Consider the following 16,183-nt stretch of genomic DNA (forward strand, 5'->3'; position numbering starts at 1 on the left):
GGCAATTCAGAGTTCAGTTTCATTTTTGCTTCCGGTATAACAGGGCAGACTTACGTTTCTAGTGTATTCTCTAAGGACATAACCCCTTTGTTGCAGCTCTCTGGGTTCTGCTTCCCTGTACCGTGTCCTTCAAGGCCTCAATTCCACGCTATGAGGTTACAGAGCCTATGATCATGGATTACGTGGACCCACTCTTTCCCAGTCATAGCCTAGAAATACAATTGATTCAAGTTGTTCTGTTCTGTGTTTTCTGTTCTTCCTCCCAGTTCTTTTGTTTTTGCCAACATGGCAATTTTTCTTTTCTTTTTTTTGTTAAAGATTTATTTATTTTTATTAAAAAGTCAGATATACAGAGAGGCGGAGAGACAAAGAGGAAGCTCTCCAATCCATTGGTTCACCCCACAAGTGGCTGCAATGGCCGGAGCTGAGCTAATCCAAAGCCAGGAACCAGCTGCTTCTTCCATATTTCCCATGTGAATGCAGTGTCCCGAGACTGTGGGCCATTCTTAACTGCTTTCCCAAGCCACAAGCAGGGAGCTGGATGGGAAACGGGGTTGCCAGAATTAGAACCAGTGCCCACATGGGATCCCTACACATACAAAGTGAGGACTTTAGCCACTAGGCCATCGCATCGGGCTCAGTGATTTTTCTTTTATTAAATATTTGACTGTGGAACTCAAACAGAATAACTGACAAATTTTAACCAGTATTTTAAAAATATTTATTTACTTATTCTTTGGCAGGTGGAGAGAAGGACAAAGATCTACCATCTACCAGCTCAACGTTCAAATGCGAGCAGCAGCCAGGCCAGAGCTAAGTTGAAACCTGAATCCAGAAAGTTCATTAAGGTTTCACTCTTGGATGACAGGTATAAAGTTACAAGGGCCTTCATGCCCTACAACCCAAACAAATTGGCAGGAATACTGGATCATATGCATGGAGCAGTCAAAACATGAAATGTACATTCCAATATGAATATGAGGGCATAGAAAGCTGGTGCTTATTGCACTGTGTCACAAGGCCTGTCCCTATAACTACCGTTTCTAAATGATAAAGGCTTTTAATTTTACTCTTTTAGCATATTTCAGAATCAACATGAACACTAACTTTTCATACCCAAACTCTGAATCCACTTCCTGATTCCAACAATAAATTAGGTTCTGAATCCGTAAGAGTAGATTTTCCAAGCAGCTTTCGTTGACACCATAAATGACAGGTGATGGATCATCAGCTCCAGTTTTACATGTATTTCTGAAGAAAAATAGGTTGGCCTCTCTGATTTTTATATTTAATTCTCTAGAAATATATCAACTATGTTGGATAATTTCTAAAAGATTTATTTGTTTTAGAGGCAAAATGACAGACTGGGGTGGGAGTGGAGGGAGGGAAGAAAGTGAGATAGAGAGAATTTTCATCGGCTGCTTTACTGTCCAAACACCATCCACAGCTGGGTTCTCCATGTAGGTGGCTGGGAAACAAATTCCTGGGCCATCACCAGCTTGCTGCCTCCCAGTGCGGCACGGCATTATGGGAATGTGAATCACACCATAGGATAGCAGGTTGGATGACAGAAATAGCAATTAGGCAATAATTCTCCAATTCTCATTGACCAACAATCAATAGATAGAGAATAATGAAGATGAGTCACCAAGGAAAGGAATGTTTCCCAGAGAATGAGAGAATTAGTAGAAGTGGAAGTAGAGAATGAGAGCTAGAACTAAATTAATAGAAGTGGAAATTGTGGTGATATGGCTTCCAAAGCACACAAAACTTTAATTTTCTCTCAATTGAACACTATCCTTGTGCTAGATAGTGAATAAAAAAGGGAGGAAGCAAGAAAGGAAAGCAGAAAAGAAGGTAAAGATGGAAAGAAGGAAGAGAGGGAGGGAGGAAGGGTGGAAGGAAGGAAGGAGAGGAAGCAACACAAGAAAAATAAGATCACTTTGATTCAATCTAACAAGTATATTCGGTTATTTTAACTTAAGGGAACTGTATGCAGTGAGCCTTTCATTCATTATTGCTCTGGTGGATTGCATTCTGTGTTATCTTGTGCCAACCACATACTTTGTTGTTCTGCAGCTCAAAGACTTAATGGATCCAGCCTGTGTTTCTCCATCATTGATCATTTCTTACAACCCAACGTTCTTGACCACTGTCCAGAAGAGTCAACGAACACTACATAGTGTCCGCAGAGTCATTCCTGTGCCAGTCCCAATAATGAAACACACACAACACCCTCCACATCCCAGATTTTTAAGCTATCATATCCGCAAATGAAGTCAGTTGGCACCTGGAAAACACTCATTGTCTTGTATGCATCTTCTGTTTTCACATATTAAGTTATATTTATTTCTTTTGCAAATATCTTATTGAGGGGCTAGCACATCAGGCTAATCCTCCACCCTCCGACACTGGCATCCCATATGGGCCCTGGTTCACTCCTAGTGGTTTCACTTCTGATTCAATTGTTATGGACCCTGTACCTATGTGGGAGACCTGGAGGAAGCTCCTGGATCCGCTCAGCTCTAGCTGTTATAATCATTTGGGTAATAAGCCAGTGAATGGAAGAATTTCTCTCTCTTTCTCACTCCTTTTCTCATTGTATAATCTGCCTTTCAAATCAAAATAAACCTTTTAAAAATATATCCTTTAAAATACAATATACATATCTAGAAATGCATCTGAAGATACAGATTCATGAGTTTTTAATCCACTGATTACATCCATGCCCCACACCCAAATTAAGAGCAAAGCATTGATGGTACCACAAGAATCTTCACTATTTCCTTGTCTTTATTCCTTTCTCTTTTTAACATGTGGAAAAATAGTATATTGTCATTTGTATGGTGTGGTTCATTAAACAATGTTTATAACTATATACCAAATAGTATGACTGTCACCTAATTGTTATGCTTCCTCTAGAAGCTCATCTCAAATTCTTGCCACTGCCTGAAAATGAGCAGAGGGCTTGTTGAAAGTGCAGAATTTTAGACCAATTGTAAAAAGAATCTTTATTGAACAGATACAGGGTGATATCAAAGAAACTAGGTTTTTAAAATTTAGACTATTGTTAGTCATCTGATATGTTATCCTGGCTAGGATACAGCGCCTGGTTATTCAATCAAGTACTAACCTAGCTGTTGCTCTGCAGGAGTTTTGCTGATGTAATTAAAATCCAGATTCAGTTGAATGTAAGATTACCCAAGATAAGCTGAATGGCTCTGATCCGATCAGCTGAAAAGTCTTGGAAGCAAAGCTGAGGATTTTCTAAAGCAGAAATTCTGCTGCAAAGAGCAGTTTCACCCGTGGTGGAGTAGTCTGCCTGCCTTTTTCCATGGGTTGAACTTCGGAATGGAACCTGCCAAGTACCCCCACATTATGAAGATAAACTCCTTGCAATGAAGCTCTTAATAAATATTTTCTATTCATTCTTATTGTCTGGTTTCACACTAATACAGATTTTCAATACGATTGATGACAGTAGAGAAACGGACTTGTAGGGGTCCTTCTGGGTTGGTTTTGGATTTTCTGCAACTGCTTCTTCAATGTGATTAGATTTCAAGATGTTACAATTGTTTGATGTGGAGGAAGCCTCCGGTAGTTCATGGTATTATGTGGTGACAGGGATACTTGAAATAATGCCAGTAGATACTTCAGATAAAATACTTAGTAAAGGTGGTCCTGCATTTGCTATTCAGGATCTTTAATTAAACTAAAGATTGCAATAAAATCAATTGTTGGTCCTAACTACCCTGAAGAAAACACATAAAGAACTGGATGAATTCAGGAATTTGAGTTCCCAGATGAAGTGTTTTAAGAAAGTCTGAAACTGGCATCTTTCCTGAAAGATATCCTCCTTTTTTGTAGCTGATTTTTTTATTTTTTTGAAATCCAAATCCAGCATTTCAGGCAGTAAGTGGCTAAATTGTATCAGCTTGATTCTCCGCTTTACAGAGCTACCTGTTAATATGTAAGTGTTCAATGGGAAGACATGGGATGCTGAAAATTAAGATTGTGTCCCATGGGCAGATCCTGATGAAACTAAGCATGCTGGACTGGTAAACATTACTGAGCCTTCAGAACAGATAGGAACAGCCTACAAAGCCCAATATAGGAAAGCTGGCCTTCACCTGCCAAAACAAAGTGGGACAGGATCCCCTGGGGTAGTTGCTTTGCAAGGCTCTGCTAATTCTCCTCAGAATCTATCCCCAAATCCCACTTTACTTCAAATCCCAGAGGCTCCAACATGCCAAGTATTAAATGTGACCTAGAACAACATATGCTACAATGCAAAAGAGCTAAATCATTACAATCAAGTTTGTGCACGTAGAAATCTAGAAAATGAATATTAAGGACATGGAATAATGTTTGGAGGAATAGTACATTCAATTGGATCAAATTTATTGACCATGGGGAGAATTTGGACTCAGTGTTAAAGTTCAAATGTTTAGAAGGGACTCTGTTTGCAGAACCAGGACCCACACAGGTGGCCCAGATAAATGAAGTTGACAGGTCAGTATTGTCTTGAATACCTCAAAGGAAGGGACCAAAGCTTCCAGAGGCTAGAATGTAAGAAGGAACATCACCTTGAAATGGTTTACACTCGTTTAGAGAAATGTCAGCTTGCTTTGTTGCATGCATGATATTTGAATCGTATTAGAAGGAAATATGGCTTTGTCATTGTCTTTTAGTTAGAGGTTAAATATGGTTTGAAGAATCATGCATGATTCCAAGTTCACAAGGAGATGCGGTATGATGTGTGTTGCTTACCTAAAATTCTCATTTTTAATAAAGGTTAGTTAAACCATATCATGAAGATATTTTCATCTCATGGCTATAGTTGGTATGTATTACTATCCAATTTCATTGCCGGAAATATAAAATGCTTTTTAAAATGAGTATTCGCTTCTATTTGAAAGGCAGGACTTACCGATAGAGAAGGAGGGGTGGATAGAGAGATTCTCCAATAACTGGTTCTCCCCCCAGATGGCCACAATGGCCAGATCTGAGCTGATCTGAAACCAGGAGCTTCTTCTGGATATCCCACGTGGGTGCAAGGGCCTAGGTACATGAGTCATCTTCTGTTCTTTTCACTGACCATAAACGGGGAGCTGGATAGGTGGTTGAGTAGTCAGGACATGAACCAGCACCCATATGGGATGCCTATGCTAGCTTACTCTGCCATACCAGTCCTATTTAAAAACTTTATTAAAAAGTATTTTTCCAAGCACATTCATATTCATTTTTACAATAACTCCTGTAGTATAGATAATTTATGAGTTATTGTCCTAAAATGACAGATCAATAAAATGACTTTTGCAGGATCACACAGGCCCAGACTTAAAACAATAAATATATGCATGCCTGTAGCTTTTGTGCTAAGAGCGTTCCTCAACCCAGACGGCCTTACCATAGTGAGTATATTGCTTTGTCATTGATGATCCATTTTTGAAGGATTTATTCCTGCATTTACTAGTCAGTTGTCTATTTATTTGACAAGCAGAGTGAATGAATGAGGAAGAGGCAGGAAAAGAGAATGTGTATGAGAGAAAGAGATCTTTCACTCATAAGTTCAAGCCAAAATCTCACAATGCCTTTGTATATTGGCAACCTATGCTTGCTACTGTGAAATGGCTGCATATGCTATGTAATCATTTGAAGAAAAATAATAAGATGAAGATAGTGAGGGGGATGAGAGCACAAGAAAAAGCCCCATATGCTTATAAATCTATAGAATGAGAAATGCAAAATCTACTTATTCTTAAAAATAAATACATGAATGAACAAAAATTTCAGATCTAGGCCAGGTCAAAGATAGGATTCAGGAACTCCATCAAGTTCTTCCGTGTTGGCCACAGGGGCCCAGATACTTGGTGTATCAGTGAGTGCTTTTTCACATACATTGCTGGGCAGGAAACAAGGAGTTGGCACTCAAAGTGGCATTATGCTGGCACTCCTATGTGGGATGCTGACATCTCAAGTGAAGGCACCTTAACCTACTGCAGCATAATATCGGCCCAAGAGAATTATTTTTCTTTGATTAGTAACCTTTACTACTGACTTCTGTTTGCTACAAAATCGAACGACATTCCTAACATTTAATCTCATCAAGTCTGACATTCTCTGAAGGTTTGATTTCTATAGAACCTTGGTGATACAATGGTATGAAATCGAGGAAATTTATTCAGCAAAGGAGCCAAGCCTGGGATCATATTATAACTGGCAGTTTGGAAGATAAGAGTGTGAAAGAAGCCTATTGATCCGAAAGTAGGATTTAAAAATCGGTGAAGTGAAGGGAAACAGAACAGAAAATGGGGGATGCCTGAAAGAAATGTGACCAGCTGATTCTGACTTAAGGGGATGTGTTGACAAGGTAAACAAGGGGACAAGAGCAGGCCATGCTACGGAGGTAATTTGCACGTACACCGTAAGGAGGAGGAGATTCAAAGAGCAAGCTGGGTCTCTTCCACCTGAAGAGTCAGGTGTGACAGCACACCAACGCCATCACATCTGAGAAAGTATGAGCAATGAAAAGTGTCCCCAGCAAGCGTACTTGCATTTCCAGTCATGGCGAATTACAGTCACTGAACTGATCTTTCCATAGTCAAGTCAGAAACATTAGATGAACACATATGAAAACACAGTTTTATGACACTGGACGTTGTCAGCCCCAGAGAAGGTGTCCTGAGAAAGGAAAAAGGAGAATGACAAGAAAAGAGAGAAACTCAGCATTTAGCCCTGGTGAGAGCCTGATGCAGCTTCCAGAGCTCAGCACTAGAGGGGGCACCGACAGGAGTCCCAGCTGTAAGGATGGTTACGCTAGCCTCCACCAGGGTGAGACTTCATGGTGTGATATGTTCCCACAAGGGTATGAACTCACACTAGGCACATAGAGTGTGAACTAGCAAAACCCACAGAAAACTTGATCATTGTCTTGTCACTTTTCTGGTTTGCACAAACCTGCTTGGATTATGATATGGGAACTTTGCATTAAATTAAAAACTTATGTCCAAATGGAAAAAATCAGATGAACATGGAGAGAATCCATTTGCTCCAGACCTTTACTGCAAGAAATATCAAAAGAACTTGTTCAAGCAGAACAAACATGATATCCATTGGAAATTTTCACATGCAAGAAGAAAAAAATGAGGTATGGAAAACAAACACACACACACGAAGAAAATAAACGTATGCTTAACTTCAAAATATATGGAATCTTTTTAAAAAGAAGATGAACTGTTTAAACCAAAACAGCAATGAAGGTGAGTTTGTATCAGTGACTTACGCATGCATGACAGATTACACTTGATGCTTAGAGGCTTAAAACAACAAGCATTTGTTATCCCACACAGGCAGAAGGTGAGGAACTTGCAAGTGGCTTAGCTCAATGGCTGTGGCTTGGACTGTTACATAAGGTTATAGTCCCAGTATCAGAACAGGGCAGCTCTGGCATGAGAACAGATTGCCAAGACAGGGTCGTCATCACGCCTTCGGGCTGGCCTGAGGCCTCAGTTTCTCTCTACATGAGCTTCTCTAGAGGAGATGTTTTAGTGTCCTTATGACAAGCAGCTGGTGACCCCAGAGTGAGAAGTGCAAGAGAGTAAACAAGGCTACAAGGGCTCTGTAACCAAGCCTCAGGAGTCACATGCTGGCATTTCTACCATATTCCCTTTTATAGTATATAAAATATATAATATATACTAAAATATACTGTACTATATATATGCTAAACATACAACTATTTTTATAAATTTTGTTTATTTTTGTTTACATGATACAATTGAGTAGGTCCAGGGATTCCTCCCTCACTCTCCCTTCCTCCCTTTCCGTTCTCTCTCCCTCCAGTATTTTCCTCCATGTAACTACAATAGTATAATCCTTCAGTAATAATCACGAGTCCAACATTCTGCTGTTTAACTGTATTATAGCATTGTAAGTACAGACAATGATAGAAAATCTAGTATCAAATTGTCATGGTAGATTTAAGTTTCACTGGGAGTCCTTGCATGCAGGAGTAGAGATGCGTACTGCAGTGTGTCTTCACTTCCCAGTATGCTTGACGGTTCACCGTGAGAATATATGTATGTACATGTTTATCTGTATATCTGTTTGCTGTGTCTTTCGCGTGAAAGTTTACCATATTCCAATGTTTAGAACAAGATCACTAAGTCCAGGACACATTGAAAGGGAGGTGGATTGCACTCCAACTCTGGAAGAGAGAATTTCAAAGACTGAGGACATGCTTCAGAGCTAAATGTGCAAGAGTGAAATGTGGAACCACAGCCCCAAGGAGATGAGGAAGAAAACAGTAAAACATGAAATGAAGCATCTGACGTCATAAGTGATGTAGTATCATTTTATGTGAAGGTAGACTATGATGAGTCACAACTATATGTTAAAAACACTGAAGAAAGCACTTAATAAAATGTTTAATAAATCAATAGCAAGAATAAAATGCTAGTAGATCTACAAAACGTTTCAGGTGTTCAAGGACAGAATGAAAAGGCATACATAACAAATAAGAAAAACAGAGAAGAAATATTAAACTATTACATATAAGCCCGATCATACAAGTAGTGACATCGAACATAAATGAATAAACGTCAAAAGTCAAATCAAAGCCTGCCGTAAAAAGTAATTAGTTTTACTCTCTGAATACAGAACATACTCTTTGATAAAAGGGACATTTCATGATAAAGAGCTCAATTTCTTTAAATAGACATAATCATAAATACCCATGCATCTAAGAGGTAGCTAATAAAAATTTTAAAATATATGATGCAAATTGTAGTGGAAAAAAAATAAACAAAAAATAAATACAGCCAAAATTATAATTGGAGATTTTAGCACCCCCATCAAAACCTGCTAAAACAAGAAAGCAAAATTATAAGGATATAAAATACTTTTAATAGCATCACACCTCAGTTGATCTCACTAAAACAGAACACCAGCCAACAAAAGTGGAATGGACATTTTTTTTTTTCAAGTACAATTAGAACATTCCTCAAAAAGGATTATGTTAAGTGGTGCATGATAAGTATTAATACTTGCAGCTCCCCACAGTGTGGCGGCTGTTGGGGGGGTGGGTGCCCCTACTGGGCTGGATCCAAGGCTGGGATTCAGGCCAAAGCCACTGCCAAAAGGCAGTGACTGAGTCCCTGGCTTCGGGCAGCCAGTGCACCAAATGGTGCCAGGCTCTGCCTGCTGTCCGCCCAGCAGCAAGCTCTGAGGTTTTTAGGATATGAAATTGCTGCTTAGGGACACCCATGAATAAGGCCAGCTTTAGTGTAGGTGAGAGATGAATTCTGGGTGATTCCCAGTAACAGGGTCATGAAACTTTTAGGCAAGCATGGGGACTAAATCCTGATGGTTTGGAGGAGAGTATCCATAAGATCTATTTGGGCCAGACTGATTCACCAGCCAAATTATGAACCCTGAGATGGGCTGTTAGCATAGAACATCACTGACTGCCACACACCAGTCCACACCAAAGCTATGGACGGGGGCCTATCTGGCAGGGCTAGGTACCATTACTTGAATAGGTGGTGGAATGGTGGACTGGTCACATTTGGCAGGGTCAAGACACTAACCAGCGTGTGAGAGAACTTGGTCCAGGGGTAAACTCTGTGGGGGAAGTGTGGGCCCAACCCTGTGGAAATACAAATCCGGCAGGTTAGCTCGTGAGCTGGAGTGGCGATGGGCTAAGATAGGAGTGACCATGGCATCTGTCATCACTTATGGGTAAAGGGACCTATGGCAATCTAGGCAGGTAAAGCAGCACCCCAAGGTAAATCCTCAAAAAGGATGTGGGGTGGGCCGAGCTGCAACTAGAAGGGGGTGGACCAGGCAGAGCCAAGCAAACTTCAACTCACAAAAAAGAACAGAAACCAGGATGAACCACATGTCATTCCAATCTAGGCTCTTACACCAACTGGTCTGCATGAGGCAGGGATACTATGCCACAGCACTGAAGGCAAAGGCTGAGATAGGTGAAGGGCTAAGCCAACTAGGACAGAGCACCCACTGGCACATGTGCAATCTAGGGCTGGGAAAAGAGTCGGTTTGGGAGCTGTGAGAGTACATCCTTGCTGGGCTGGGATTCCCAGGAGAGGGTGAGGAGACTGGAGTAGGGGCTGCATTCTGGCCTGGATATGGCTGTAATCTCCCTTTGCATAATAAACCTATCAAATCTTACTCAAGAAGAATTCGATTTTAAGAGTAACATTACATAAAAAATTATACTTCCAAACCTTCCACAAAAAGAAACAAATGCACAGATTTCATAGATCAATTCCTCTAAATCTTTAAGAGCTAAAAAAAAAAAACTATTAACACTCCTAGAAAATAGTAAAGAAGGAAAAAAAAAAACTTTCCAAACAACATGACAAATAAAACCACAGAGCAATGTTCTTCCAATTAACCTCCCAACAATTTTTTTTTAACAAACTGAATCTAGCAAAACATAAAATTATAATACATCATGAGCAAGAGGACCTTTTTCTAGGATGCAATGTATCCTTGAAAATGTATCTGTACACTTCATCATACTCAGAGACTAAAAATGAGAAAACCGGATGCAGAAAAAGCATTTTACAAGATTCAACATCTATGTATTGTAAGGATTCCTAATAGATTAAGTAATAAAACACATTCCATTAAAAATACCTTGAAAAAGTTTTTTGATATTTGCTATATCACACTTTATGGAATAAGATTGGGTATGTTGATTTTAAGACAAGGCAGGGATGCTCATTCTCACTGCTCCTGTCACACCTTGTAGTTGAGTGAGAGTGAGCAAAAATGGGCAATAAAAAGAAGTAAAATTCATAGAAAATGAAAAACAAAAAAATATAAAGGTAGGAGTAAATCACGTCATATTTGCAAAAGATGCAAATGTCTCCCCAGAAAGTCAGAAGGAATCTAAAAAGAAGGTTCAGAAAAATAAACTAATTATAAATATCTCATTACAGAAGACAGAATAAATTTACCAGTGATATTATAAATTGATAATGGTATTTCCATATCTTTAGTTTGAGTAAAATAGAATAAAAAACAAACTATATGCAGTGAAAGCTGCAAGCCAGTATTGAGAGAAATGGAAAATTAGAACATGTGGAAAATAGAACGTGATCATGCAGTAAAAAACTCAATATTTCTATGATACGAATTTTCCCAAAATTGGTCTTTGGAATCACTGCAATTCTAAGCAGTGAGCTCTGTTGAAGAATCAAACAGGCAGGTACTAATGCAAAAGATATGCAAAAGATTTAGAATAACCAAGCCGCCATGTTGGTATGCAGGCAGATCTGCTCAGAGGTACAAGTGTGAACCTTCCAGCCACGTGGCTAGGGCTGAGAGAACCCCCACCTGGCCTGGGTTCCTGCTGAGGATACTAGCTCCCTGTCCACTGCTGCCAAATGGTGGGCAAATCCTGAGCTTGTCCAAGCCTGAGATCTGAGTATTTCCTATGCCCACAGTGATCATGCTGTGGGCAGATCTCAGACAACTCTGAGTATGCTCAGGATCATGGCTCTGCCCACCGCCACAATGTTGATGTGTGGAGATCAGGTAAATCTGCTCAAGGACACAGGTGTCTGCACCTCCCAACCACATGGCTGTGGCTTAGAGAACCCACGGTGGGCCAGTCTTCCTGCTGGGGAGCCTAGTTCCCCATCCACTGCTGCCAAGCAGTGGGAGAACTGTGGGTTTGCACATGTCCAGAGCACCAATGATGCTGGGCTTGCCTGCTGGTAGCCTAGCAGTGACTTCAGGGTTCTTGGGAGTGTATAATTACTGCCTACGATCATCTATGGACAAGGCCACTGTACTTGTAGGTAAGGAATGAATCCCAAAGGACACTCAACAAGGTCCTTGTACTTGAAGGTAAGTGAGAGGAACTGAGACCTGGTGGTTTGGAGGTGAGAGACTGGTAGATCTTTATGGATCAGACTGATGCACCAGCCCACAGGGGAGTCCTGAGTTGAGCTTATTAGCATGGAAAGTTGCTTACCATCACACGCCAGTCCACGTGAAAGCTATGGCTGGGAGTCTAGCAACAGGGCTACATCCCAGTACCTGACTAAATGTCAGAAAAGGAGAAGGGTCGCATTAGGCAGAGCCATGATACTAACTAGCACAAGAAAACCAGGTCCAGGGGTAGATTTTGTGGGGGCTATGTGAGCCAAACCCATGGAAATACAAGTCCTGCAGGTTAACTCAAGATTTGGGGTGGGGGGAAGGAATGGGCTGAACTAAGTATGAACATGGAACCTGCCATTTGCACAGGTAAAGGGACTGAGAATAGCCTGGGTAGGTCCAGGCTGCAGCACCCACATATGCATCCTAAATCAGGGTGTGAGGCAGTCTGGGCCACAACATTCACCAGCATGTACTATGCCAAGATGCAGGAGCAGGCTATGCCAGGCAAGAGCCTAGTATCGGTTGGCATGTGTGAGATCTGGGTCTGGAAGTGGGCTGAGTGGGGGAAGTTGGGACACTCTCCTAGCGGGTCATAGCTCCGACTGGTGAGCATATGGTCCAGGCAAGCTGAGCAAGGTAGCTCTAACTGTTGGCTAATGTCTAATTGGTTTTGGAAGGGGACAGACAGGTCAAGACTGAGCAAACCTTAGTGCAGAAACAAGGTAGGAGTATAGGTCATGCCCGGCTAGGCTGTTAAATCTATTGAATTTGCATGAGCCAGGGATGGGAGCAGACTGAGCAGGACCAGGTTTCAGCATATGCCAGCAAGAGTTGGGACTGGGGGTAGGCTGGTCAAGGCCAGGCTGCAGCACCCAAAGGCAAAGGCCAAGACAGAGGAGGGTCTATGCCAAACTGGGTCAGAGCAACCACTGGAACATGCAAGATCTACAGCTGGGAACAGGCTTGGTTGGAGAGCAAAGGGCACACCCTGGCTGGATTGTGGTTCCTAATGGTGAGTGCAAGGGCTGTAGTGGGGGATGCAGTCTGGTCTGGGCATGGTTAGAGAGTCCTTTGGCACGAGTGTGGACTGGATTTGGGGTGCACCAGACTTGGTTACACTCCAGCAACCGCTGGTGCTCATGAGAACCAGGGTAAGTGCACCCCTGCACAGGTTGGGCTATGTCTCTGCCCCCGCTGAACCACATGTGAGCTGTGTCTGGGTGTGGACCAGACTTGGCTGGGCTGTAACACCCTACAGGAAAAACAGGAATGGGTTAAGACTGGTTAGCAAATGCCACTGTCCCTGCTAGGACAGGAGGTTAACTAAATAAGGCTGGCCCATGGAACAATTGATGGGCACTAGATCTGGCTATGGGAGAGGTTCTGATGGAAGAGCACATAGGGACACAGAAGTATTGGGACACAGTCCCTTAAGAAGAACACAAGAATCACAGTAGGGAACAGCCCAGGCAAGGCCAGATAATGGCATTCATGGGCAGATATTTGATGCAGGTTGAGGGCAAGCCAGGCTAGGCTAGTTCGTATCACTCACTGGTGAATCTGAGCACCAGAATGGAATGGGGGCTGGTGCCCACAAGCCAGTTCACAGGAGGGCTGGGACTGGGTACAGGCTGAGCTGTGCTAGGCTCTAGTCCCCACCAGCGTGAATTGGAACTGGGGATAGGATGGGCCAAGCCAAGCCACAGCACCCACTTGAAAATACTGAGATGAGGCAGGTCATGCCAGACTGAGCCGCAGCACCCAATCAACACACATGAGACCCAAAGGTGAACTGGAATGGGGGCAGACCAGGCCAGCAAGGGCTATAATACCTGTTGGCCTCATGTGATCTGGATCAGGGAAAAGCCAGGCTGGGTTGACTGTTCGTACTAGTGCAAGTTTAAGACAGAGTGGGAGTGGATTGGTTAGGTTTTGCCACAGCATCAGCTGGAAGATGCTGGCATGGGGGCAGGGGGAGGAATTCTATCAAGCCAATCTGCAGAACCACCTGGAGAGTGCAAGATCTAGAGTGGGAGTGGGCCCAGTAGGGAAATAATGGGCACCTCCCTCTTAGGTTGCCACTCCAATTGCTGGGCAAGAGAACCAGGACTGGAGCAAGCATGGCTAGACAGAGAATAGCACCCGCCAGCATGTGTGTAGACTGGACAGTGGAGCTGGTCGGGTTGAACTAGGCTTCAATGCCCATTGGTATGTATCAGAGTTGAATGGGATGTGGGTCAGACTGGACCAGTCTACTGTATATACTGGAACCTGGACAGGGGGTGGGCCTGGTGAGAGATAATGTGGGTTGCACCAACAAGGCTGCAGCTCCCACTAGCATCTGTGGAGGCCAAGTATGTGGTGAGCAGGGTCAGGCTTGGCTGCAACACCCATTTGGTTGTGTAAAAAAAAAAAACCTGGAGACAAAATTGACCCATCAGTTGTAACCACCAGCATATGTATAAGCTCATTGGGGCAATGCTTGTTGCCAGACTCTGGATTAGCAAGCACACACAAGAATCACATCTTGCATGACTTTAAATGAAGTTTCTTTGGGGATACCTCAATTGAACTGCTGGACTCAGAACCCCAACCATGGAGAAAATTGCATGGATGGTGTGTGTCAGAGCTGGGCCTCCTCAGTGGCTTAGAGCAGTGGATAGCACATTCAGGTGCACATGAGGATATGGCAGTCCATTAGAACCTGCAGATACCTGGTACCATAGCAGAGGATGGAGAACATACTACTACTGATAATAATAATATAATTAAAAATTACCCTAGCCAAGTGTTGGCATTGAATATCTAAGAAAATGGAGACTCTAAGGTCAACTGTATCAACCAATAGAGTCTCGAGAATTTCGTCATGCTTGGAGTGGCAAGATTGGCAGTAATTCAGAGCTGTTATCTATCAGACTCTCAAGTAGAGCTTTGGAGCATGCCACATACCGGGCACCCTAGGATTGTGTCAGGTGGCTGTCTTCTATTCCAGGGTACAGAGACATTTGGGAGGCTGGGCGTGGCTTCCCCCCCCTATCTTCTCTCTTCCCCCAGATGTGGGAGGGAAAAAAGAGAATGTCGAAACAATGGTATAACCCACCTTCCTGTAGCCTTTGGCTCTTATCACTCTAACCACATAAAAATCATCAAAATAAACAAATAAATAATCTTTAAAAAAATAAATCTTAAAAATGGTTTAAAATAATCAAATTATTTTTGGAAAATCACAATCTTTGAAGACAGGGGTAAGATTAGTTGACAAAGAATAATTTGGCAGAAATCCTGAGTTCAAAAGTAAAATGTCAAAAGAGATGAGAGAAGCACAAAGCCGAGTATGACTTAGAAGTCCCACTCTTATCAAAGGACCTGAAAAAAATCACTGTTTCTTACAGCTGGAGCAACTCCACAGTACTCCTAATCCAGCTTCCTGGCTCCATTAGTTCTGTCATTGATTTTCTATTGCAAGCACTCAGAGGATAAAGTAAAGACCGAGGAGGGAAGAGTCCCTTTCCTCTTAAGAAGCAATCTAGTTACTGGGTAGACCCCATATGATACATGCTGCTCACCGGTTGAGCACAAGTTGCCAAGCAGCACAGGGCAGAAACCCAAGCACAGCCTCCCTGGGGACCCTACAGGGAAATCAAAACTTCAGTGAAGGCAAGCTAAAATGTTTTAGACACAAGGAACACTGCAAAAAAAAAAAAAAAAAACCCAAAGTCCAAGATGATGAATCTTACCCAAGAACTGGAAGGAAGAGAGCATGGCCAGAGTGAACAAATAGGGAGAGTGACAGGAGTTAGATCGCCTTAACTCTCTCCGGGAGCTCTAGAAAATGTGAAGTCACGGGAGCATTTCAAACATTATTTACGTAAATATTTATGTGTGAGAGGCAGAGTGACAATCAGACAGGGCTCTGAGTCACTGAAATTTCCCACAAACTCACAGCAGAAGGAGCTGGGCCAGGCTAAGATCAGAATATGGGAAACCAACTCCAATCTCCTTCCCATGTGGATGGCAGGGGGAGAGTACTTAAGCCATCATGTGTTGCATCCGGGGATCAGTAGGTGTGTTCTAGCAAGAATTGAAAACCGGGCCTGGAGTCAGAAGTTGAACCACAGTGCTTGTGGGCATCATAATCATGTTATCATGCGCTTGCCATCCCTCCCCCATTGGAGCATTGTAAGAAAGGAATGTGGTGATCAAATCTGTAACTTATTTAAAGGCTGCCTGAGATGCTATGAATTTTTAATTGGCTCCATTATAT

Source organism: Ochotona curzoniae, unplaced genomic scaffold (genome assembly GCF_017591425.1).
Source record: "Ochotona curzoniae isolate NIBS_2020 unplaced genomic scaffold, NIBS_Ocur_1.0 contig_4105, whole genome shotgun sequence".
In the NCBI taxonomy this organism is placed as follows: Eukaryota; Metazoa; Chordata; class Mammalia; order Lagomorpha; family Ochotonidae; genus Ochotona; species Ochotona curzoniae.